At 39.7% G+C, this 26,043-nt stretch overlaps 1 protein-coding gene across 2 annotated transcripts in view; it reads right to left on the reverse strand.

Annotated features, from left to right (window-relative positions):
• Positions 1-17,522, reverse strand: part of C15H11orf65 (chromosome 15 C11orf65 homolog) — a 120,298-nt gene extending 102,776 nt beyond the window's left edge. The window contains exon 1 of one of the 2 annotated variants that reach the window (XM_069554956.1): positions 17,461-17,522. The gene's annotated coding sequence lies outside the window, so the exon portion shown is untranslated. Of the gene's footprint in view, positions 1-17,340; positions 17,430-17,460 lie in introns of those variants that run through there. The other variant, XM_069554955.1, reaches the window with a different exon arrangement.
• Positions 17,523-26,043: the final 8,521 nt, after the last annotated feature.

A 26,043-nucleotide genomic window follows, 5' to 3' on the forward strand; every position in this document is an offset into this window, starting at 1 on the left:
CAGGAACTGAAACTAAACAGTGGAAGGACTGGAGCCATGTAGAAACACTTTTAGAGAAATGAAAAAGTAAAAAGTCAAGCAGAAACTATGACATCTTTCTATAAAGTTACACTGGGCATGCCTGCCTCTCCTACCTCCCCCTTTACCTCCTCTACCTCTTTCACCCCTGCCAATCTGGGAAAGGAAATAACAATCCCTCCCCTTCCTCAGTCTATTCAATGTGAAGATGATGAGGATGAAGATCTTTATGATCGATTTCCACTTAATGAACAGCAAATGATCATGCTGCATACTTAATAAATTTATCTGCTGTGTGTGGGGGTGTCTTTGTGTGAAAATCTAGTAACCATAATGGTGTGCCTCACTCTCCTGTAACTGGAGAAACTGAATATCAGTGTATCACCATCAGTTCAGTTCAGTTCAGTTGTTCAGTCATGTCTGACTCTTTGTGAACCCATGGACTGGAGTACTCCAGACCTCCCTGTCCATCACCAACTCCTGGAGCTTGCTCAAACTCATTTCCATCCAGTTGGTGATGCCATCCAACCATCTCATCCTCTGTCATCCCCTTCTCCTCCTGCCTTCCATCTTTCCCAGCATCAGGGTCTTTGCCAATGAGTTAGTTCTTCCCATCAGGTGGCAAAGTATTGGAGCTTCAGCTTTAGCATCAGTCCTTCCAATGAATATTCAGGACTGATCTCCTTTAGGATGAACTGGTTGGATTTCCTTGCAGTCCAAGGGACTCTCAAGAGTCTTCTCTAACACCACAGTTTAAAAGCATCAATCCTTCGGTGCTCAGCTTTCTTTATAGTCCAACTTACATCCATACATGACTACTAGAAAAACCATAGTGAATTTAATTCAGAAAACCAGTATATCTACTATTGTGGGCAAGAATCCTGTAGAAGAAATGGAGTAGCTCTCATAGTTAACAAAGAGTCCGAAATGCAGTACTTGGGTGCAATCTCAAAAATGACAGAATGATCTCTGTTCATTTCCAAGGCAAAAAATAAAGCACAGTACTGTAAATGTATTTTCTCTTCCTTGTGATTTTAACAACATTCTTTTTTCTAGCTTATTTTATTATAAGAATATAGTATATAACAATATAATATACAAAATATGTGTTAATCATCTGTTTATGCTATAGTAAGGCTGCTGTGTTAAGTTTTGAGAGTCAAAAGTTATATTTGGATGTTCAAGTGCATGAGGAGTCAGCACCCCTAATCCCACATTGTTCAAGGTTAAGTGTACTTTGTAATAACTCCTCCTTATATTGAATGCAATTAAAATCTTGAAATCTACTTAGTGTTATGACATGATTTTTTTTTAAATTAGGAAGATGAGCATAGAAGACCAGTGTGTGTATGTACATACGGTTGGTGTAAGAGAGCTAACTTCTCATTTTATATTGAAAGAGGCTATCAGAAAACAGCCACATCTAAAAGAAATCAAGATTGACATATACACATTATTATATATAAAGTACATAACTAATAAGAACCTACTATTAAAATGTAGCACAGGGAACTCTTCTTAGTACTCTGTGACCTATATGGAAAAAGAATCTAAAAGAGTGGATATATATATATAACTGACTCACTTTGCTGTACAGCAGAAACTAAGATAACATTGTAAATCAACCATATTCTAATAAAAATTAATTTTTAAAATGGAAAAAAGAAAATAAATTAAGATTTATTTTAATAAACATACATTAAAGTAATATATAAAAAGTAGAATAACATGCTATTTAAAATATGGAGGTAAAAACCAAAAGAAGTGCATGTGCAACAATGATAGAGTAGGGATAAAGAATGACCAAGGGATATTTTAATACAAACAGCCAAGGATGGCCTCTCTAATTAGGAAACCCTACTTTTCATTATGAAAAGAGGGAACCATGGGAAAACGGTAGAAGAGGGTTCCAGGCACAGGAAACAAAAGATAAAAATATCTTGAGATAAGGAGCTTGGTGTGTTCAAGTGGTAGAAAAGAAGAAAACAGTGCCCTTGGAGTTCAAAGAACAGGCAGAAGAGCGGGAGGTGAAAGAAATAGGCAGGAGCCACCCTATCATTATATGGGAAATTGGTTGGCATGGTTTGGCAATATACTAGAGCTGACTTGTTTCAGTAGAGTCAAATTTTAAATTTTTGAGAATTTTGTGAGCTAGTTTTGACACACAGTCATTATTTTAAAATTAAATTACTTAAACTTACAATCAAATAAAATAAAGGTAATATACACTCAAAACTCATCACTTAACTATTTACCTTCCTATTGAAGGGGATTAGAATACACCGCCCCAAAATATGCTACTGTCAACTACAAATTGGCACTTGCCTTCGACCTCTACAAGGACTAAATCATGTGCTGCTGCAGCTGCTAACCTTCAACACCCCTTGAAAAGAGTTCAGGGTGGAGAACAGAAATGAGGCACTCTCTGCTCTGGAAAAACTGGTAGACTAGGTCTTCAGATAGCTAGATATTTTCAGGAATTGACTTTATGAGCCCAATTCTTGCATCTTCTCATATCTAGAAAAGCACTAAATTCCTTCATGGTGACTTCTGCTCCTCCTGATGAGCAGAAATCTGCAAAAATATGCACTTGCTTGCATGCACTCCCTCTTCACAAAATTCATATACATAGTGACTTCTCCCCTACCTATCTGGAGCAGTTCCTCAGAGCTATCTGAAATGCTGTCTTCTGGGTTATAGTCTTCATTTTGCCCCAAATAAAACTTAACTCGTACCTTTCATACTGTGCACTTTTTTGGTCAGCAGTTATGGTGACCACGAAGGGACCCAGAGTGGACTTCTCTATGATTCACCTGAACTCTACAAAAAACCAGAGCCTTACTTCCAGGAAAGGGCCCTTTCACCTATCTGCCTCCTTGGAGAGTCCAGCTAAATTTAGCTAAGTCTTTCCTGGTTCTTGGATTTCCCATATTGGATCTCCTGAGCTTTATTTGGCTGTGTATAGCACGTACCTGCCCCCTGTCATCCCTTCAGGTGAAAGATACTCAGGTGGCCTGGTTGAAAGATACCAGGGAAATAGCCACTCAGGTGAAAGATACTGGGAGGGGTGGTTAAAAGATACCAGGGTTTGCAGTTATAGGAGACAGTGGTCCGTGTTGAGTGGTTAAGAGGCTGATCTGATACAATTACTCAATTCAGTTGCTTTAATAGAATTGGCAGGATAAAAGTGAAGATACTACATAAGAGCTTTGCTCTGAAGAAAAGGGACAAGTCTCCTCCTGGTCAGTTATGGCTTTCTCAGGCTACTGAGAAGTTTACAGGAGTGGTGGGTGCAGAGTTTTCACACCATGGAGTGGTCCCATAGGGAAACCCACTCACTAATTAAAACACTTGTTCATCCAGGGGTCACGAATAAAAATTGGCCATTCAGTGATCTGAGCACCTGCTGTGGTCTTAGACCACCAAAGGGAGAAACTGAAACATGTAAGAGGGCTGAGACAACTCTAGGCTGACATCAAGAGAGTTAAGCTCACAAGCAGCACACTGGCCCATTACATGACTTCGCTAGCAAATTTTACCCCTGACATATCTAAGATGGGAAATAGAGCCTCTCAAACACTGAAATAAGGGGCATCAGAAAGCCAGTCTCTGACTAACATACCAGCCAGGTTTATGCACAAACAAAAACTCACACTTGCAAATACCTACTTAACTGGGGAAATTAAAGGAGATCTCAACCTAAAATGACCACATTGGAGTTTTTCTGATAATCCAGAATTTATATTTTGCACACACAGTTAGAAAAAGGCCAGCTCTAAGATCAAACAGACTGAATGGAATGATTACTTTGAGTGGTATCTAGAAGCTTCTAAGAGATCTAGAAGCTTCTACAAGAGGAAATGATAGCATAACTTCTTTGCAGGAAACCAACAATTAATTGTTTGAGACTGTATCAGAACTAAAAAAAATCTGCTATAGTACTCTGACTCTCTCTCCCTCTGCTTCTCCCATGTATCCTCTTCTATCTGAATTGCCTGGCACAGATGCTATCTCTTTCTCTTCCAACTCTTCTGCCTCCTACTTCTCCCTTTTCCCCAGTAAAGGGAAAAAAAAAATCAGAAGTGATTATAGCTCCCTTTAAGGAGAAATGTATTACAGGGAGAGGTGAACCATCCTTGGTGCCTGTGTACACATCCTGGACCCAAACAGAACTTAGATGCTTAGTGAAGGAATTTCCAAATCTAAGTCATGATCCATTGTTGGTTATTTTTTCCCCCATTGGGTTTTGCTAAGGAATCTGAGTTAACCATCTGAACCTACAAGCCCATGTTTTCAAACCTATATTAGTTAATACAGCTGTTAGTTTCTGAAAGCAAAGCTAGGTAATGAATAAAGCAGAATGAAAACATCACTTCTTGGATTCTGAACCATAGGCTCACAATGAATGCAAGCCATTAGCTCAGAAATTGTTTGAACTTATCCCAGAACACTTTCCAAAAATCATAGACTGGTCAGAGATTCAACAGTTGAAAGCAAAGATAGAATGAATCAATTATGGACTATTATGAAAAGTTTGAAAGAAATTTTCAAGCAACATTCTGACTTGACATCTGAATTATTCCTAGCCTCCAAAATAATCCTTTGCTTAACTCTGCCTTTTTAGAATGTTTAGTTGAGGATTTGGCTACTCTAGTCAAAAGCCACAAGCCGGCTTGGTCCAAGTTACACACAAATGCACTTGCTATACTGGCTGACCAACTTTTCAAAACCACTGTTGTTCAGTCGCTGTCATGTCTGACTGCTTGTAACCCCACAGACTGCAGCATGCTAGGCTTCCCTGTCCTTCACTACCTCCCAGAGTTTGCTCAAACTCTGTCCATTGAATTAGTGATATCATCCATCATCCTCAATTCATCCCCTTCTCCTCCGCCTTCAATCTTTCCCAGCACAGGGTCTTTTCCAATGAGTTAGTTCTTCACATCAGGTGGCTAAGTACTGGAGCTTCAGCTTCAGCATCAGTCATTCCAAGGAATATTTCAGGGCTGAGTTCCTATAGGATTGACTGGTTTGATCTCCTCACTGTCCAAGGGGCTCTCAAGAATCTTCTCCAGCACCACAGCTTGAAAGCATCAATTCTTTGGCTCTCAGCCTTCTTCATGGTCCAACTCTCACATCCATACATGACTAATGGAAAAACCATAGCTTTGACTATACGGACCTTTGTTGGCAAATTAATGTCTCTGCTTTTTAATACACTGTCTAGGTTTCTCATAGCTTTTCTTCCAAGGAACAAGAGTTTTTTAACTTCATGGCTGCAGTCACTGTCTCCAGTGATTTTGGAGCCCAAAGAAACAGTCTGTCACTGTTTCCATTTTTCTCCCATCTATTTGCCATGAAGTGATGGGACCAGATGCCATGATTTTAATTTTTTAAATGCTGAGTTTTAAGCCAGGTTTTTCACTCTCCTCTTTCACTTTCATCATCATAGTTCCTCTTTGCCTTCTGTCGCTATAGTAGTATCATCTGCATATCTGAAGTTGTTGATTTTTCTCCCAGCAATCTTGATTCCAGGTTGAGATTCATCCAACCCAGCATTTTGCATGATGTACTCTGCATATATGTTAAATAAGCTGGGTGACAGCCTGAGGCACTCCTTTCCCAATTTTGAGCCAGTCTGTTGTTCCATGTCTGGTTCTAACTGTTCCTTCTTAACTTGCATACAGGTTTCTCAGAAGGCAAGTAAGGTCATATTCCTATCTCTTTTAGAGTTTTCTACAGTTTGTTGTGATCCATGCAAAGACTTTAGCATAGTCAATGAAGTAGGTTTTTTTCTGTAATTCTCTTGCTTTTTCTATGATCCAATGGATGTTGGCAATTTGATCTCTGCTTCTTCTGCCTTTTGTAAATTCGGCTTATACATCTGAAAGTTCTCAGTTCATGTACTGTTGAAGCCTAGCTTGAAGGACTTTGAGCATTACCTTGCTAGCATGTGAAGGACATATCTTTGAAAATTATGAACCTTCAATTGTGCCAATTAAGTATACAGCACCAGTCAAAGGTTAACCAATTTCTGTTTAATCCCCAACAAGCAAAGAAAGCTAGCTTGAGGGAAACAAAAATTCAGAATTCTGATCCTGAGGGAATAAATACTATGAGGAGAACCTGATTTTCTCTACCTGTGCCATGAGACCAGAGCTCTCAGGATCACTCATCTAGATCATCTCTAATTCCTAAGACTAAAGAAAGGAGGAGTGGAAAAAATTCTTCTTAAAATTTAACTTATTCCAACTGTTTTTACAACTAGTAAGTTTTATATTGTGATATTTGATTCATGACTAAGTTTAGAAAATGAAGCTATGAGATCTTCCATTCTCTCTGATAGTACATTTATGCATGCACTATTTTTGTTCTTGCTTTGGATGGTTATAACAAAATTTAACTTGTAAGTAAGCTCTACTTAATTGGATTAAAGGAAATTAAACACTTTTGTGAAAATGAAAATGTTAGTCGCTCAGTCGTGTCCAACTTTTTGTGACTCCCATGGACTCTAGCCTACCAGGCTCCTGTGTCCATGGAATTCTCCAGGCAAGAATACTGGAATGGGTTGCCATTTCCTTCTCCAAGGAGTCTTCCTGACCCAGGAATTGAACCTGAATCTCTGATATTTCAGGCAGATTTTTTACCATATGTGCCACCAGGGAAGCCATACTTATACAAATTCTTTGAAAAAAAAAAAAAAAAAAAAGAAGGTAACTGGCTAGAATTAACTTCAAGTTCACATGAACGGTAAAGTATTCAAAATTAAATTAATACCTGGTATTAATGTTTAAGTTTGTTGATCTAATTAATATAGACATGTGTTTAGAGTCATCAACATTAAGTACAATACTTCCATTGTGTCTATGTTTAATATAAGCTAAATAAAATCGTGTTGTATCTTTTAGAAATCTGTTAGCAAGGAAAGTGACTGGATGTGAATAAATGTTTAAGGAAAGAAAATTTAAAGAGGATAAGAGCTTTTAGATAAACTGTATTAAGAATAGTTATGCTTCAGGAATGTCTATCTAAATATTCTCTCTAGATTCTGATAACTTGAAATTCTAGAGTTGTGCTAAATTAAGTGATGGAGGTTTATTGAATAGCTAGGTCATTCACAAACAAGATACTGAAACATCAGTAATTGTTCAAATACTGGCTTCCTTTTACAGAGAAACAAAAGGTTTACAACTATTAAAAATGTTTGGTGCCACACTGAGACATTTTATATAAGGAAGCACATTTTTCAAAAAATTATTTGGATTTATGTTTCATGGATGCTTAAGGAAAGTGGCACGTATGATTTTAGTAAAGGAGGTATGAGGAAAGGAATTGCATTTTGTTAAGGGAAAAGGTCGTAGGTCTGACTTACAGGTGGCTGTTTCTGGATGGAATAAAATAAAGTGATGGTACAGATAGTGGTGAAAGGTTTATGGAAAGCTGACCCCAAGATAAGAGTTTTATGCATGGTCAGGATTGACTAAGTTTACTTTTTAAATTTTTTTTACTAAGTTAAAAATAAATTTGAGTAAATGAATTTAAAAGTAGGCTGGGGCAAAATTTGAATTGGGCTTTTCTCTCTGACAAGTTTTCTTAAGATGTTGAACTTCCTTTGATAATAAATTTTAAGTTCTTTACCTTTTAAGTGATCTGTTCTGTATTTGCCTTTGAAACATTTTATTATTACTTTGGCTAAGTGAATAACTATTATATCACACTGACTATTGTATCCTATGAGTGTTCTAACCCCTTTTGGCATTTTTTGGACAAAATTTTCTAAATCAAATTCTAATGAGGTACTTTTGACCTTTAGCTAACTTTGGGATACTTCAAAGGGTCCCTGAAGTATCCCAAAGAGAGATATTAAACTAATTAGGTATAATTGGTGTGTAAATTGAATGAGAAATTTTGTCAAATGGATAATAAATCTTCTCAAGTTATAAATGCTTACTATTAGTAATACAGATATACCAGAAATTATATAGAATTCCTAAAGATATGACATTTTCTTATAAAATGTTATCAGTAATAATTCTAGTTATGATCCCAAATTGTTGTGTGTCACAGCAGTAGCCAAGTTTCTTTGTCAACTGCATTGTAATCAGATTTTAAACATGCCTTCTTAAGTCTTTTGTCATTATAGACAGTTATGGTTTTATTCTTATGCCTTTGGAAAATGCTTCCTCTTCAAGATTTATAGAAAGAAATTTTGGATAAATGTAGGTTTCTGACCTTCAGACTATAATGTTGAACTGGGTAAGAAATTAAAGAATTCTAATGGGAAACCCAATAGCTTCATAAAACTCTTAACAAAAAGGATTAGTTACATGAGACTGAATGAACTAGTGAATATTGTTATATTTATGGCTTTTTATCTGAAAAATTACTTTAAATCCATGTTTTCCATGTATAAGGAAACCTTCCCCTCAAACTAATTATGACTTACAGTAATTTTGGTAAATTGTAACTTTATAAGCAGAATTAAGAGATGGGAATACCAGACTATCTGACCTGCGTCTGGAGAAATCTGTGCAGGTAAGGAAGCAACAGTTGGAACTGGACATGGAATAACAGACTGATTCCAAACTGCGAAAGGAGTACATCAAGGCTGCATATTGTCACCCTGCTTATTTAACTTATATGCAGAGTACATCATGAGAAATGCTGGGCTGGATGAAACACAAGCTGGAATTAAGATTGCCGGGGGAAATATCAATAACTTCAGATATGCAGATGACACCACCCTTATGGCAGAAAGAGGAGTGAAAAACTGAGCTTAAAGCTCAACATTCAGAAAACTAAGATCATGGCATCTGGTCCCATCACTTCATGGCAAATATATGGGGAAACAGTGGAAACAGTGGCAGACTTTATTTTTTGGGGCTTCAAAATCACTGAAGATGGTGACTACAGCCATGAAATTAAAAGATGCTTACTCCTTTGAAAGAAATTTATGACTAACCTAGAGAGCATATTAAAAAACAAAGACATTACTTTGCCAACAAAGGTCTGTCTAGTCAAGGCTATGGTTTTTCCAGTAGTCATGTATGGATGTGAGAGTTGGACTATAAAGAAAGCTAAGTGCCGAAGAATTGATGCTTTTGAAGTGTGGTGTTGGAGAAGACTCTTGAGAGTCCCTTGGACTGCAAGGAGAGCCAACCAGTCAATCCTAAAGGAGATCAGACCTGAAAATTCATTGGAAGGACTGATGTTGAAGGTGAAACTCCAATACTTTAGCCACCTGATGCAAAGAGCTGACTCACTAGAAAAGACCCTGATGCTGGGAAAGATTGAAGGCAGGAGAAGAAGAGGACAAAAGAAGATGAGATGGTTGGATGGCATCACCGACTCAATGGACATGAGTTTGGGTAAACTCCAGGAATTCACGATGGGCAGGGAGGCCTGACATGCTGTGGTCCATGGGGTTGCAAAGAGTTGGACACGACTGAGCTGAACTGAAGTTTGTTTTGAAGCTATCTCATTTATCTATCTTTGGATGAAAATCAGATGCCCCACAGCCTGCAACCAGGGAATTATTTATATTGAAAAAAACATCATTTAAAGGACTCTCAGTACTCTTGCCTGGAAAATCCCATGGACGGAGGAGCCTGATGGGCTGCAGTCCATGGGATTGCGGAGAGTCAGACACGACTGAGTGACTTTGCTTTGACTTTTCACTTTCATGCATTGGAGAAGGAAATGGCAACCCACTCCAGTGTTCTTGCCTGGAGAGTCCCAGGGATGGGGGAACCTGGTGCGCTGCCGTCTATGGGGTCGCACAGAGTCGGACACGACTGGAGCAGCTTGGCAGCAGCAGCAGCAGCAGCTACAACCCAGATGGAAAGGCCCCACCAAGTATACTTAACTAGCTAATGTGCAGCAAAACTAAAGGGAATTGGATTCATATTTCTCACTTAAAAAGGCCCCTTGCACTGGACTGTATGGAGAGGTCTGCTAACCTCAAACTCACCTAAAATAATGCTCAAAGAGAGGAGAAACTACACTCATATCAGGAAGAGAAGAAGGCAACATCAGAGATAGACATGTTATCTAAGATGCTGGATAGTATTCATATGATCATTTATAATGTTTTCATGACTTTTTGGACCTTTGTATATAAATCAAATGTTTTTCTATCATTGACACCATCCTATAGCAGTTTTAAAAATCAATCTAATTATTGGGTATGTGGCTAATTACCTGTGTCTAAGTACTTCTGGATTACATTGGTGAAGATTTCTCCACTCCAAGTCTCCGACTGGATGGCTCTCAGGAAATTTATTTTAGAAGAAAGAAAGTTCAGTTGTATTCAGGCTACTCTGGGATCCTCTCATCTGCCCAATTAATACCTGCTCTGACCTTGGCCATATATACAAATTTTCTTTTAGGGTCACTCAAGCTCAATCAGAACAATAAGCTTAGTCTCAATCAAAAATTGTAACCTCCTGTTTATTAGAAGGAAACCTCACACAATTATGGGATGGATTTATGTGGTTAACACCAGGTTATGGTCATTTAAGTAGAAAAGCTCCCCTATTATGTTAAAGATGATCAGCCTTGAGGCTTCTGATTCAGATGACAGAATAGAAGGACATGCACTTATCTCCTCCTGTGAGAGCACCAAAACTGCAGCTAGCTGAAGAAAAACCATTGACAGGAGGATGCTGGATGCTACCAAAAAAAGATACCCACATCTGAAGATAAAGAAGCCACAGTGAGACAGTAGGATGGGCACAATCACAATAAAATCAAATCCCATAGCCACCAGATGGGTGAATAATAACCCACAGACTGGAGAATAATAATACCAAATAAATTCTTGGACTATTGTGAAGGTTCTGAAGCCCACATCAGGCTTCCCTGCCTGGAGATCTGACAAAGGGACTGGGAATCCCCAGGGGTTCTGGCCATGAGGGCCAGTGGGATTTGATTATAGGACTGCCAGAGATCTGGAGGAAATAGAGACTCAAGCCTTGGAGGTCACGAACAAAATTTGGCATGCACCAAGACCCAGAGGAGAGGAGCAGTGACCCCACAGGAGACCGAACCAAGACTACCTTCTAGTGTTGGAGGGTCTCCTGTGGAGGCATGGTCTGCAGGGGCTCAGTGCAGGGACAGGGGCACTGGAAGGGCCTCCTTGGTGTAAACCCTCTTGGAGCTCACCATTAATCCCATCATAGAGCCCACAGACCCCAGGGCTGGGTTGCCTCTGGCCAAACAACTATAAGAGAGGGAGTGCAACCCCACTCCTCAGCAGATAATTGGATTAAAGCTTTACTGACCAAGGCCCTGCCCACCAGAACAAGACCCAGTTTCTCCCATCACCAGTCCCTCCCGTCAAGAAGCTTACACAAGCCTTTTGGCCTCATCCATCAGAGGGCAGACAGAACAAACAAGAAGCATAATCTTATAGCAGCTAAAACAAAAGTCATATTACAGAAAGTTAATCATGATGAAAAAGCAGACAGTTATATCCCAGATGAAGGAACAAGATAAAATCCCAGAAAAACAACTAAATGGAGATAGGTAACCTTCCAGAAAAAGAATTCAGAATAATGACAGTGAACATGATCCACGATCTCAGGAAAAGAATGGAGGCAAAGATTGAGAAGATGCAAGAATGTTTACCAAAGACATAGAAGAAATAAAGAACAAACAAACAGAGATGAATAATACACTAGAAGGAAGCAACAGCAGAATAACTGAGACAGAAGAATGGATAAAATGACCTGGAGGACAGAATGGTGGAAATCAATGCCACAGAACAGAATATAGAAAAAAGAGTGAAAAGAAATGAAGACAGCCTAAGAGACCTCTGGGACAACATTAACATTCACATTATAAGGGTCCCAGAAGAAGAAAGAAAGGACCTGAGAAAACATTTGAAGAGATAATAGCTGAAAACTTCCTGAACATGGCAAAGGAAATAGTCAATCAAGTTCAGGAAGCACAGAGTCCCAGGAAGGAAAAACCGAAGGAAGAACACACCAAGACAGATAGTAATCAAACTGACAAAAATTAAAGACAAGAGATAAAATATTAAAAGCCACAAGGGAAAAATGACAACATACAAGGGAACTCCCATCAGGCTATCAGCTGATTTCTCAAAAGAAACTCTACAAGCCAAAAGGACATGGCATGATATATTTAAACTGATGAAAGGGAAGAACCTACAACCAAGAATATGCTATCCAGCAAGACTGTCCTTCAGATTTGATGGAGAAATCAAAAGCTTTCCAGACAAGCAAAAGTTGAAGGAATTCAGCACCACCACACCAGCTTTACAGCGAATGCTACAGGAACTTCTCTAGGCATGAAACAGAAGAGAAGGAAAAGACCTACACAAAATAAACCCAAAATAATTGATAAAATATTGACAACTATCATAATATGAATTAATTCAATGTACCAACCAAAAGATATAGACTGGCTGGGCAGATGAAAACGTGCATATATGCACTTCCACTTACCACATCACTCTGCTTGCTCCCCTCAAACTGTATGCAATTATTTTATATTGTTAGGTTAATCATGTTTCCAATATGGCTTGCAATTGTAATTACCTTTTTTGTCTGGCTATTGATTGTGAAAACTGATAAACATCTCATACTCTTGTGATTATGTAACTATTACTTACTTAATACCATTGTGTCATGATTGGTCAATGGAAAAATAATGGAACTCTATATCACCAAATTAAGATCGAATAGAAAAACGTGTAATCACTTCTTGAAATCCAGATGCATATCAGAATTATCTTGAAATTTTTTGAAAAATACAAATGCTCAGGTATTGCCTTTTTTCTCCAGAGCTCCAGATGTTTTTAATGAGCAGTCATAATTAGAAACAACTGGACTATACACTCTTTTATCTAGTTTCACTCTTTATATTTCATATTCAGTACTCCCATTTCATTTAGTTTATGTTCTCCAACTTCTCCATCTCTTTTTTTTTTATGTTCTTTCTCAAGACTTTTTCAAGCACAGTAGAAAAGCTTTTGTATACATATGTATAATACACATATTTTAGAAAAATTATGAATTTTTTCCTAACTAAAATATGACATTTTGATTCCACTTGTTTGACTTAGTATGAATAGAATGCTAGATTTCTAATTAAAATATATATGCAATAAGCAACAAAGATTTACTGTATAGCATAGTGAACTATAGTCAATATCTTATAATAACCTATGATGGAAAATAATTTCAAAAATAATATATGTATATTTGTATAACTGAATCACCATGCTTTGCACCTGAAACATTGTAAGTCAACTATACTTCAATAATATATATATATTTTTACAAAGATGATAAACTTTGTGACATCAGGAAATTAGGCTGGGTGCCTTATAAACAATACCTATATATTATTACCCTTAGAGACTAACTGGGTCAGATAACCAGAGGTTCACTGGGCTGCACTTAATGGAACTCAGTGAATTTGTGGTACTAATTTATGATCTTGGCTTCCACCAGGATGGATAGGAAGATGCATCCTGGGATTCCCATGGACTCAAGGTCATATGTTAACAATTTAGAGATGACCCCAGTCAATCTATCATTTGTATGAGTCTGATGGGCCAAGAGATCTGTCTTCCACTAGAACCATTTAGCAGCTATTTTTGGGCCTTCAAAAGGACTGGGGAATGTAATGGGCCATATCAAAGCCTTAAGATTCACTCCACGGGCTTTAAATGATAGTAACCAGGCTATTAGCCTATTGAATTCTGAGGTGTCTACGATGAGAAAAGTGGTGCTACAAAACCACATTGCCCTTTAGATACTTACAGCATCTCACGGAAGGGACCTGTGCCATAATTGAGACTGAATGCTGTGTTTTCATACCTGATGATTATAATGCTTCACTATATAATTAGTGAACCATATGAAAAACCAGATTTCTGCCTTAAGTGACCAACTCCCTAATCTTGATAACCTCTTCAAAAACTGGTTTGGTGTGGGAAGTTCTTGGCTTAAATATTTACTTATAACTCTATCAATGCTATTAGCTATATTGTTTATAATTTGCTTATTTTATAAGATTATCATTTCTTGTATTACCAAATATGACTGAGCCTCTGACAAAAATAATGATGACTAGGTGACTTGAAGCAGTTGGTCAAACACATAATTTTGTATCCAATCAATGATTTTAATAGTGTACTCTAGACATGGGAAGATGCAGTAAGAGGGAATTTTTTCCTGGACCATAATAGATTAGAAGATAGGTGGTCCAAAGATCTTTAATTATTGTTAATAAGACCTAATCCAATAAAAGCACATGAGTGGCCTATTAGTAAAGCCTTCACCAGACCTAGGAATGAGCACCTTGGGAAGAAATGGTTATGAAATGCCTCCCAAAGCATGGTCAAATTTATGACCGTGATGGGTCCCTGTCAACTTTATAAATCTGAAGTGGCAAATTGGCACTTGCCATCTACCTCTACAAGAATTAAATCATGTGCTGCTGTAGCTACTGACCTTCAACACCCCCCTGTAGGGAGTTCAGGGACAAGAACGAAATGAAACACTCTGCTCTTGGAAATAACTGGCAGAATAGGCATTCAGATAGTTAGATATTTTCAGGAGTTGATTTTATGAGCCCAATTTTTACATCTCATATCTAGAAAAACACTAAATTCCTTCCTGGTGACTTCTACTCCTCGTGACTAGCAGAAGTCTTCAGCAAAAATAAGTGCTTAACTACATGAATTCCTCCTTCATTAAAATCATATATATACTGACCTCCTACCTCTTTGGAGTAGTTTCTCAGAGATATATGGAATGCTGTCTCCTGGGCTATAGCCTAGTCCTCATTTTGTCCCAAATAAAACTTAACTTGCAACTCTCAAGTTGGGCTTTTTAGTCAGCACTACTTTGGCATGAAGCATTATTTTAAACTTATGGGAACTGAGAAATGGCAGATGTAGGACAAGCTCTCTATTCTCCCTGCTGCTGCTGCTGCTAAGTCACTTCAGTCGTGCCCGACTCTGTGCAACCCCATAGACGGCAGCCCACCAGGCTCCTCCGTCCCTGGGATTCTCCAGGCAAGAACACTGGAGTGGGTTGCCATTTCTATTCTCCCTATATGTACCTAAAAGGAGGACATGTATTTCCCTGTGTGAAGGTGCTCCCCATCTTCTTTCCCATATCATTATCACTCGAGGAAAATAACCATTATCCCTGGAGCTAAAATAATCATTATCACTGGCACTGAGATGCATCTGTACAAACAAATCTTACTTAAGTAACCCTTAACCTCCATGAGCTTTCCCATGTACTAACCTTACAATATATAAGGTAATTTACCACCTACAGAAGCCCAAATCTCTTTGGCTTTGTTTTGTCACAAGTGTATTGCCTTTTGTTAAAATACTATACAAGCTCCCAGGGCTAAGCACCTCTTTGGGTTTCACTTATTTTCCTTTACATGTATGTAAAATTAAAATAATAACATCAAGTAAAATTTGTATCACTTTCTCCTGTTAATCTGCTTTTTGTCAGTTTAATTTGCAGGCTCCAAGCACCAAAACCTAAGGGAGTACAGAAAAAATTTTTTCCTCTCTTAGACTGTATTTTACTACTATTTATTTCCTTGTGGTTATTATTTTTATTTCACAGTTCCTCAACAGTGACCCAGAGATGCTCTGGGCTGGGCTTTTAGTTGTGAGGATTGTTCTGTGCGTGTAGGCTGTTTAGCAGAATCCCTGCCTTCTACTCACCAGATGGAGTAGCACAGGTATGACAACTGAAAATATCTCTAGACATTGCCAAATTTCCCCTGGGAAGCAAAATCATCCAAGGTGGAGACCTACAGGTCTCTGCAGATTATCTACTAGCACCTCCATGGTGGAAACTATATTATGGTGCACTGCAGCACATATCTTTCCAATTCCTGAGGCATGTTGGTAGCTCGAAACTGACCAGTGTGGGAGTATTCACATTATAGGCGATGACAAACACTACAAATTAGGGCTTGATTTATTGGTTTTTTTGTTGGTTGTCTAGAGTAAAGCTAATTCATTTGAAAATGTTAATACAGACTAATTCCATATGTCACTATTACACTATGAATACCACAAAACAGTGATGAAATATCTTACAGCATAATTATTATGATTCAGAAATCAGTTGCATTATTGAGGAATAATAAAGTTACATTTCAAGAACAAACAGTGCTCAACTGGGGAGGGTCAAGTAAATTGAGAATAGAATTAGATTTGGTCAAATAAAGTTGCTTATTGGAATAGCAAGTAAGAAAGCTTGAGATGTGTTAAGGAAGTGGGAAAGTTGAGAAAGTGAATATTCAAACTATTCTTTTAGTGCTGAAAAGGAACAGAGATAGGCGTTTTTAGCTGGAAGGTAGGAAAGGCTGGATTCAAGAGTTTTTTTTAATATACGGGAGATACTAAGGCACATTAAGATGTTGTTTTGTATGAAAGGTAAAGTCTTTTGTAGGTTTAAAAGGACAAGGTCCAGAGACGAAAAGGAGGTAGGGGCAATTGCTGGCCTCAGATAAAAAACAATATATATGTTTACTATGAAGTGCCAAACAAATTAATCAGTGTGAAAATACCTCAGAAATTCTTACGTACTAACAAGTACAATCAAGCCACTGCTCAGGTCAAGATGGTTTTACTATATCCATGTTTCACTTGCAAATTCAGAGATAAGATTTTTATCTAACCGCAATCACAAATTTCTATTATAGGAGGTCATGGTTCCGTTGATCTATTTAGGCTCAAGAAAAAAACCTTACAAAGTAAATCTCTGAAGTCTAAGTTCTATTTACTCATTTAAAAGTTTGAAAACAGTATTCAAATTAACTTGCTGAGATCAGAACCTATACTTCCCGTTTTGTTTTCCTACTGTTTGACTGAATAAACAAATGTGCTCCGAGATCTTTATCAGTTTTGTAATTTCGCTCTTCCTTTTTTCCTGTGGCCCTTGATACAAAGAGCAGAAGGGGTAAGACAACTGATGGCCTCGTCGTTAAAAACGATTTAAAGACGGAAAACCATTTCACGGATCGAACAGGAAAAAATTTTAGGAAACGTGAGGTAGGTTAACAAGTACTTCCCGCCAGGCCTGAAGGTCGACGAGACAGTATCTCTGCACGAGGCGGGGTGGGGGGAGAGGGGGAGCACGAGGAATAGGCAGTGAGCTCTTGTCAACCACAGCGACCAGAGTTCACCACGGGCGGGGAGAAGGAACGCAGGGCAAGGGTTTAATCCTGGGCAAGATCGTACGCGACCGGCTGGACGCCCAATGGGTCTCGGGGAAAGGAAACGTCATTAAGGGCGCTGGACGGGGCGCGGACCTCAAAGACATGCGGCGTTCAGCACACTGAACGAGAGGAGCCTCAGACCCAGTCGTCACACACGCAAGCCGAAGGGAAGCAGTATCGGCTGAAGCGGACGGGACACCCTTTTCCCTTCACCTGCCTATCGCCGCCGGGTGGGGCTCCGCGGGTGCCTTCCCTAACGCCGCAGACGGAAATGACGTAGCCCAGTTCCGCTTTGTTCCGCGGGGCCTGGCACTGTTAGCCCCGCCTCCCAGCCCCGCCCCTCGGCTCCTGGCTGTTGTGCCTCAGCTTCGGAAACGTGAGTGTGGAAGGTCTTGGACTATTAGAAGCTCTTGGGCGACTGTCAAATGCGCAGAGGCAGAGGGTTTGGTACAGCAGGGAGGCCGAAGGGACATGCTGCGAAGTTGGGCTCAACATTTTATAACACCTGGTTACTTCAGACAAGGACTTGAAAGATATTGGAGAAATGAGGTGAAAGCCTTTCTACTGACTGAATTTCAGTTCAGTCGCTCAGTCATGTCCGTCACTATGCGACCCCATGAACTGCAGAACACCAGGCCTCCTTTACATCACCAACGCCCAGGGTTTACTCAAACTCATGTTCATTGAGTCGATGATGCCATCCAACCATCTCATCCTGTGTGGTTCCCTTCTCCTCCTGCCTTCAATCTTTCCCAGCATCAGGGTCTTTTCAAATGAGTCAGCTCTTCACATCAGGTGGCAAAAGGATTGGAATTTCAGTTTCAACATCAGTCCTTCCAATGAATATTCACGACTGATTTCCTTTAGGATGGACTGGTTGGATCTCCTTGCAGTCCAAGGGACTTTCAAGAGTCTTCTCCAACACCATATTTCAAAAGCATCATTTCTTCTGTGCTCAGCTTTCTTTAGAGTCCAACTCTCACATCCATACATGCCTACTGGAAAAACCATAGCTTTGACTAGACGGACCTTTGTTGGCAAAGTAATGTCTCTGCTTTTTTTTTGGGGGGGGGCCCTTTTTTTAAATTTAAATTTATTTATTTATTTATTTATTGGTTTTGCCATACATTGACATGAATCAGCCATGGGTGTAGATGTGTTCCGCATCCTGAACCCCTTTCCACCTCCCTCCCCATCCCATCCCTCTGGGTCATCCCAGTGCACCAGCCTTGAGCACCCTGAATCATGCGTCAAACCTGGACTGGCGATTCGTTTCACATGTGATAATTTACATGTTTCAATGCCATTTTCCCAAATCATCTCACCCTCACCCTCTCCCACAGAGTCCAAAAGACTGTTCTAGACATCTGTGTCTTTTTGCTATCTCACATACAGGGTTATTGTTACCATCTTTCTAAATTCCATATATATGCGTTAGTATACTGTACTGGTGTTTTTCTTTCTGGCTTACTTTACTCTGTATAATAAACTCCAGTTTCATCCACCTCATTAGAACTGATTCAAATGCATTCTTTTTAATGGCTGAGTAATACTCCATTGTATATATATACCACAGCTTTCTTATCCATTTGTCTGCTGATGGACATCTAGGTTGCTGCCATGTCCTGGCTATTATAAACAGTGCTGCGATGAACATTGGGGTACACGTGTCTCTTTCAATTCTGGTTTCCTTGGTGTGTATGCCCAGCAGTGGGATTGCTTGGTCATAAGGCAGTTCTATTTCCAGTTTTTTAAGGAATCTCCACCCTGTTCTCCATACTGGCTGTACTAGTTTGCATTCCCACCAACAGTGTAAGAGGGTTCCCTTTTCTCCACATCCTCTCCAGCATTTATTACTTGTAGACTTTTGGATAGCAGCATTCTGATGGCATGAAATGGTACCTCATTGTGTTTTTGATTTGCATTTCTCTGATAATGAGTGATGTTGAGCATCTTTTCATACGTTTGTTAGCCATCTGTATGTCTTCTTTGGAGAAATGTCTATTTAGTTATTTGGCCCACTTTTTGATTAGGTCGTTTATTTTTCTGGAATTGAGCTGCAGGAGTTGCTTGTATATTTTTGAGATTAATTCTCTGTCCATTGCTTCATTTGCTAGTATTTTCTCCCATTCCGAAGGCTATCTTTTCACCTTGATTATAGTTTCCTTTGTTGTGCAGAAGCATTTAATTTTAATTAGGTCCCATTTGGTTATTTTTGCTTTTATTTCCAATAATCTGGGAGGTGGGTCATAGAGGATCCTGCTGTGATTTATGTCAGAGTGTTTTGCCTATGTTTTCCTCTAGGAGTTTTATAGTTTCTGGTCTTACGTTTAGATCTTTAATCCATTTTGAGTTTATTTTTGTGTATGGTGTTAGAAAGTGATCTAGTTTCATACTTTTACAAGTGGTTGACCAGTTTTCCCAGCACCACTTGTTAAAGAGATTGTCTTTTCTCCATTGTATATTCTTGCCTCCTTTGTCAAAGATAAGGTGTCCATAGGTGTGTGGGTTTATCTCTGGGCTTTCTATTTTGTTCCATTGATCTATATTTCTGTCTTTGTGCCAGTGCCATACTATCTTGATGACTGTGGCTTTGTAGTAGAGCCTGAAGTCAGGCAGGTTGATTCCTCCAGTTCCATTCTTCTTTCTCAAAACTGCTTTGGCTATTCGAGGATTTTTGTATTTCCCTACAAATTGTGAAATTATTTGTTCTAGTTCTCTGAAAAATACTGTTGGTAGCTTGATAGGGATTTCATTGAATCTGTAGATTGCTTTAGGTAGTATACTCATTTTCACTATATTGATTCTTCTGACCCATGAACACTGTATATTTCTCCATCTATTTGTGTCTTCTTTGATTTCTTTCACCAGTGTTTTATAGTTATATATATATGTCTTTTGTTTCCTTAGGTAGATATATTCCTAAGTATTTTATTCTTTTCATTGCAATGGTGAATGGAATTGTTTCCTTAATTTCTCTTTCTGTGTTCTCATTGTTAGTGTATAGGAATGCAAGGGATTTCTGTGTGTTGATTTTATATGCTGCAACTTTACTATATTAATTGGTTAGCTCTAGTAATTTTCTGGTGGAGTCTTTAGGGTTTTCTATGTAGAGGATCATGTCATCTGCAAACAGTGAGAGTTTTACTTCTTCTTTTCCAATCTGGATTCCTTTTATTTCTTTTTCTGCTCTGATTGCTGTGGCCAAAACTTCCAAAACTATGTTGAATAGTAGTGGTGAAAGTGGGCACCCTTGTCTTGTTCCTGACTTTAGGGGAAATGCTTTCAATTTTTCACCATTGAGGGTAATGTTTGCTATGGGTTTGTCATATATAACTTTTATTATGTTGAGGTATGTCCCTTCTATTCCTGCTTTCTGGAGGGTTTTTTTTTTTTAATCATAAATGGATATTGAATTTTGTCAAAGACTGTCTCTGCATCTATTGAGATAACCATATGGCTTTTATTTTTCAATTTGTTAATGTGGTGTATTACATTGATTGATTTGCAGATATTGACGGATCCTTGCATCCCTGGGATAAAGCCCACTTGGTCATGATGATCTTTTTAATGTGTTGTTTGATTCTGATTGCTAGAATTTTGTTAAGGATTTTTGCATCTATGTACATCAGTGATATTGGCCTGTAGTTTTCTTTTTTTGTGGCATCTTTGTCAAGTTTTGGTATGAGGGTGATGGTGGCCTCATAGAATGAGTTTGGAAGTTTACCTTCCTCTGCAATTTTCTGGAAGAGTTTGAGTAGGATAGGTGTTAGCTCTTCTCTAAATTTTTGGTAGAATTCAGCTGTGAAGCTGTCTGGTCCTGGGCTTTTGCTTGTTGGAAGATTTCTGATTACAGTTTCAATTTCCATGCTTATGATGGGTCTGTTAAGATTTTCTATTTCTTCCTGGTTCAGTTTTGGAAAGTTGTACTTTTCTAAGAATTTGTCCATTTCTTCTACGTTGTCCATTTTATTTGCATAGTCAGAGAAGGCAATGGCACCCACTCCAGTACTCTTGCCTGGAAAATCCCATGGATGGAGGAGCCTGGTGGGCTGCAGTCCATGGTGTCGCTACGAGTAGGACATGACTGAGCGACTTCACTTTCACTTTTCAGTTTCATGCATTGGAGGAGGAAATGGCAACCCACTCCAGTATTCTTGCCTGGAGAATCCCAGGGAAGGGGGAGCCTGGTGGGCTGCCATCTATGGGGTCGCACAGAGTCAGACATGACTGAAGTGACTTAGCAGCAGCAGCAGCAGCAGCATGGAAGCGTTTGATGAGCTTCTATTGATTAATGTTACCTGGATTCAGAAGTTCTCAGGTGTTCTCAGGATTTGGACTTAAGCCTCCTGCCTCTGGTTTTCAGTCTTATTTTTACAGTAGCATCAAGACTTCTCCATCTATACAGCATCGATGATAAAACATCTAATGTTAATCATGAAAAGTTTCTCCACAGTGAGGGACACCTGGAGAGGTACACAGTTACATGGAGAAGAGAAGAGGGAGGAGGGAGATAGAGGTGACCAGGAGGAAAAGCTGCTGCTGCTGCTGCTATGTCGCTTTAGTCGTGTCTGACTCTTTGCAACCCCATAGATGGCAGCCCACCAGGCTCCTCCATCCCTGGGATTCTCCAGGCAAGAACACTGGAGTGGGTTGCCATTTCCTTCTCCAGTACATGAAAGTGAAAAGTGAAAGTGAAGGCCTTCAGTCGTGTCCAACTCTTAGTGACCACATGGACTCCTGCCTACCAGACTCCTCCATCCATGGGATTTTCCAGGGAAGAGTACTGGAGTGGGTTGCCATTACCTTCTCTGAGGAGGAAAAGAGGGGGAATCAAAAGGAGAGGGAGCAAGCTAGCCAGTTATCACTTCCCTATGTGCTCTCCGCAGTCTGGGTCCCTCAGAGATGTTCACGGAGTTACACAGAGAAGAGAAGAGGAGGAAGGAGACAGAGGCGGCCAGGAGGATAAAAGGGGGAATCAAAAGGAGAGAGACAGATCCAGCCAGTAATCAGTTCCGTAAGTGTTCTCCACAGCCTGGAGCACACAAAGAGATTCACAGAGTTGGGCAGAGAAGAAAAAGGGGAGGAGGAAGATAGAGGCAACCTGGTGGAGAGAAAGGAGAGTCAAAAGGGGAGACAGCAATCAGGCCAGTGATGTTGCTCCCAAGTAAAAATGGGTACTGAAGATTGGGTTCTTAAAGGTATAAAGTTGATAACAAATACCAAAAAGCAAAGATTGAAAATCTAGAGTAGAGGTTAGATTTTTTAAAAATACAATATATATATAAAAAAGCAAAGTCACAAAAATTAGAAAAAATATTGTTTGCTTTAAAAATAGGGTCTTTTTTTTGCAAGGTAATAGTAGGTTATAAAAATGAAAATTAAAGGAGTAATAGGGACTTAAAATTTTTTTTAAATAAAAAAATGATAGTAAAAATATATCTAGGGCTTTCTCTGGAGCTGTTGCAGACAGTGTGGGGTCAGTTCATTTTCAGATAGTTCCTTGCTCCAGCTTGTACTCCTCAAGGTCTACAGGCCCCTTCCTATGTAGTCAGTGCTAACTACAGGGTTTTAATCTATTGCACCTGTCACTTCCAAAGCGGTTCCCTCTGTTTATTTTAGCTTCTTCTGTTTGCTGGTCTCTTCAGTGTCTAATTTCCGCCCTGACACAAGGGGATGGTGGTGGTCAATTTTTTTTAGGCTCACTTGTTCAGTCGTGCTGTGGGAAGGGACGAACACTGCAAACAAATATCACCGGCATGTGCTCACAGTGATTCAGCCACACTGGGTTTGCCCCCACTCACAGCATGTGTGCTTTCCCAGTCTACACTGCTCAGGCTCTAGGTTGCTCTGCCAGGAACTGTCTGATGGTTATATGCACTCCCCAGGCTAAGCCGCTCAGGTTCAGGTTCTCAGGTACTCCACAAAGGCGTAGACTTAGTTGGGCCTGCGTTTTGTGCCTGTCCCAGGTCCAAGCAGCTCAGGTGACCAGGTGCTTGGCAAGCACAGTCGCCTCCACTTGAAGGCTGCGACTTATTGCCTCCCCTGTCCCTGCCACTTGGTTTTCTGGGTGTACAACAGGTGTGCCTTCTCAGGTGTGCCGTGTGTCTCTTCTGGGGAGCCGATCTCTGGCTGCGACCCTCCCGGTGGATGTTGACCATCCAGAATCCCAAGAAGTCTTGGTTAGCAACGAAGCCTGCTTGTGGTTTGATATAGGATGGCTCTCTGGGGCCGCGATTGCCCCCTTCCGGCTCTGGCTGCCCCCCGCCTGCCTGTCTCTGGTGGGGGATGGGCCCGCCCGCAGCTGGCTAGCTCTGTTCAGTCCTTTGTTCTGTGAGCGGGCCTGGCAGTGTATTAGCTTAGGGCTTTTCTGCGGGCCAGCTATCCCACAGTCTGGGTTGCTATCTCAAGCTAGTTCCCTCAGATTGCCCTCAGGGCATTCAGGCCAGTCCTTACCCTAGGCAACGCAGCCCTTGCCTCCTTGTCCAGCCCCTGCTTGCTAGCGGGGGATGCGAGCGTCTGGGCTGCTGCTCCGCTAGGAGTTGCTTTTAGGTATGTAATCTGTGGGTTTTAATTATTTATTTATTTTTCCTCCCAGTTATTTTGCCCTCTGAGATTCCAAGGCTCGCCACAGACCCGCCAGAGAGAGTGTGTTTGGAGAGTACATTTCCTGGTGTTTGGAAACTTCTCTCTTTTTAAAGACACCCTTCCTGGGATGGATTTCTGTCCCTACCTCTTTTGTCTCTCTTTTTATCTTTTATCTTTTGTCCTACCTCCTTTTGAAGACAATGGGCAGCCTTTCTGGATGCCTGATGTCCTCTGCCAGCATTCAGAAGTTGTTATGTCGAATTTGCTCGGTGTTCAAACGTTCTTTCGGTGAATTTGTGGGGGAGAAAATGGTCTCCCCGTCCTATTCTTCTGCCATCTTAGCCGCTGGCTGTCTCTGCTTTTTCATATGCTGTCTAGGTTTGTCACAGATTTCTTCCAAGGAAAAAGCATCTTTTAATTTCATGGCTGCAGTCACCATCTGCAGTGATTTTGGAGCCCCCAAAAATAAATGACTGAATTTATTCTTTTGTAAATAAAAGAACTGACTCTTCTAGCATCTTGACAGATCCTACGCATGATCAAAGAGTAAGTGACACGTGACTGCAGTCCAATGCTATTTCTAAATTTAAGCTCTTTAGCTAAACCGATTTTTAAGTGAAAATAGAGGATCTCATAAATGAATTCCTAGATAAATTTAAATTATACAAATGCTGCAGATCTAAACCAAGTTTGCTTTGCTTGAGTTTCAAATGTTTCACTCTTGGCAATGTTTTAGTTTGTCATTTATTGCAATGTCAGATACCTTGTTTGGAAACTGCCAAGTTCTGCTATTTTCCTCTTGTGCTCATGCACATAATACCATTAATTTGTAATTAATTGTTGGAAGGTTAAAGACCAGGGGAATAAACAGCTAAAGAAAATGTTCCCTATATAATATGGAATTATACAGAAGAAATTCCCTATAGGCTAATTCATTGACTCACTGACTTTCCAGAGTTCTTTAAAATCATTATTGCAAATCAGAATAAACAGATGTGAGCTTTAGTTCCCTTTCATGTAGTTACTTGATGCATTAATACACAGTAGCTATGAATAATAAACTGTAAAGATATAGTCATGGAAACATTAGGTACAATTGTGCTTTTTATTTTACTTTAAAAAAAAGTCCCACATATTTTTAGTAAAGTGCCAGTCAATTATGATTACTATTTGACTATGTATTATTTTACCATTAACCTGATCTAGAAGAATTCAGTAATTTGTGAGTAATAGGCTCAGACCTTTTTCTATTGCTCTAATATATGTAAAGGGCTTCCCAGGTGGCACTAGTGGAAAGGAACCCACATGCCAATGCAGAACACATAAGAGACCAGAGTTCAGTTCCTGGGTGTGGAAGATCCCCTGGAAGAGGGCATGACAATCCACTCCAGTATTCTTGCCTGGAGAATCATACGGACAGAGGAACTTGGTGGGGCTACAGTCCATGGGGTTGCAAAGATTCAGAAACGACTGAAGTGACTTAGCACACAGGCAATATACGTAAAAATATTTGAATGCTTTTTAAAATAAAAAGTTTCTTTAGCCACAAAGGATTATTAAGACTTAAAACCATCAGTTTTTCTTATGATTGATTTATAGGCACGTGCTTAAATCTAGGACTCTTTTGTTGACCATGATGGCTACTCCATTTCTTCCAAGGGATTCCTGCCTGCAGTAGTAGATATAATGGTCATCTGAGTTAAATTCACCCATTACAGTCCATTTTAGTACGCTGATTCCTAGAATGTCAACGTTCACTCTTGCCATCTCCTGTTTGACCACTTCCAATTTGCCTTGATTCATGGACCTAACATTCCAGTTTCCTATGCAATATTGCTCTTTACAGCATTGGACCTTACTTCTATCACCAGTCACATCCACAATTGGGTATTGTTTTTGCTTTGGCTCCGTTCCTTCATTCTTCCTGGGGTTATTTCTTCATGGATCTCCAGTAGCATACTGGGCACCTACTGACCTGGGGAGTTCCTCTTTCAGCATCCCACCATTTTGCCTTTTCATACTGTTCATGGGGTTCTCAAGGCAAGAATATTAAAGTGGTTTGCCATTTCCTTCTCCAGTGGACCACATTCTGTCAGACCTCTCCACCATGACCCGCCTGTCTTGGGTGGCCCCACAGGGCATGGCTTAGTTTCATTGAGTTAGACAAGGCTGTGGTCCTAGTGTGATTAGATTGACTAGTTTTCTGTG

Source organism: Ovis canadensis, chromosome 15 (genome assembly GCF_042477335.2).
Source record: "Ovis canadensis isolate MfBH-ARS-UI-01 breed Bighorn chromosome 15, ARS-UI_OviCan_v2, whole genome shotgun sequence".
Classification (NCBI taxonomy): domain Eukaryota; kingdom Metazoa; phylum Chordata; class Mammalia; order Artiodactyla; family Bovidae; genus Ovis; species Ovis canadensis.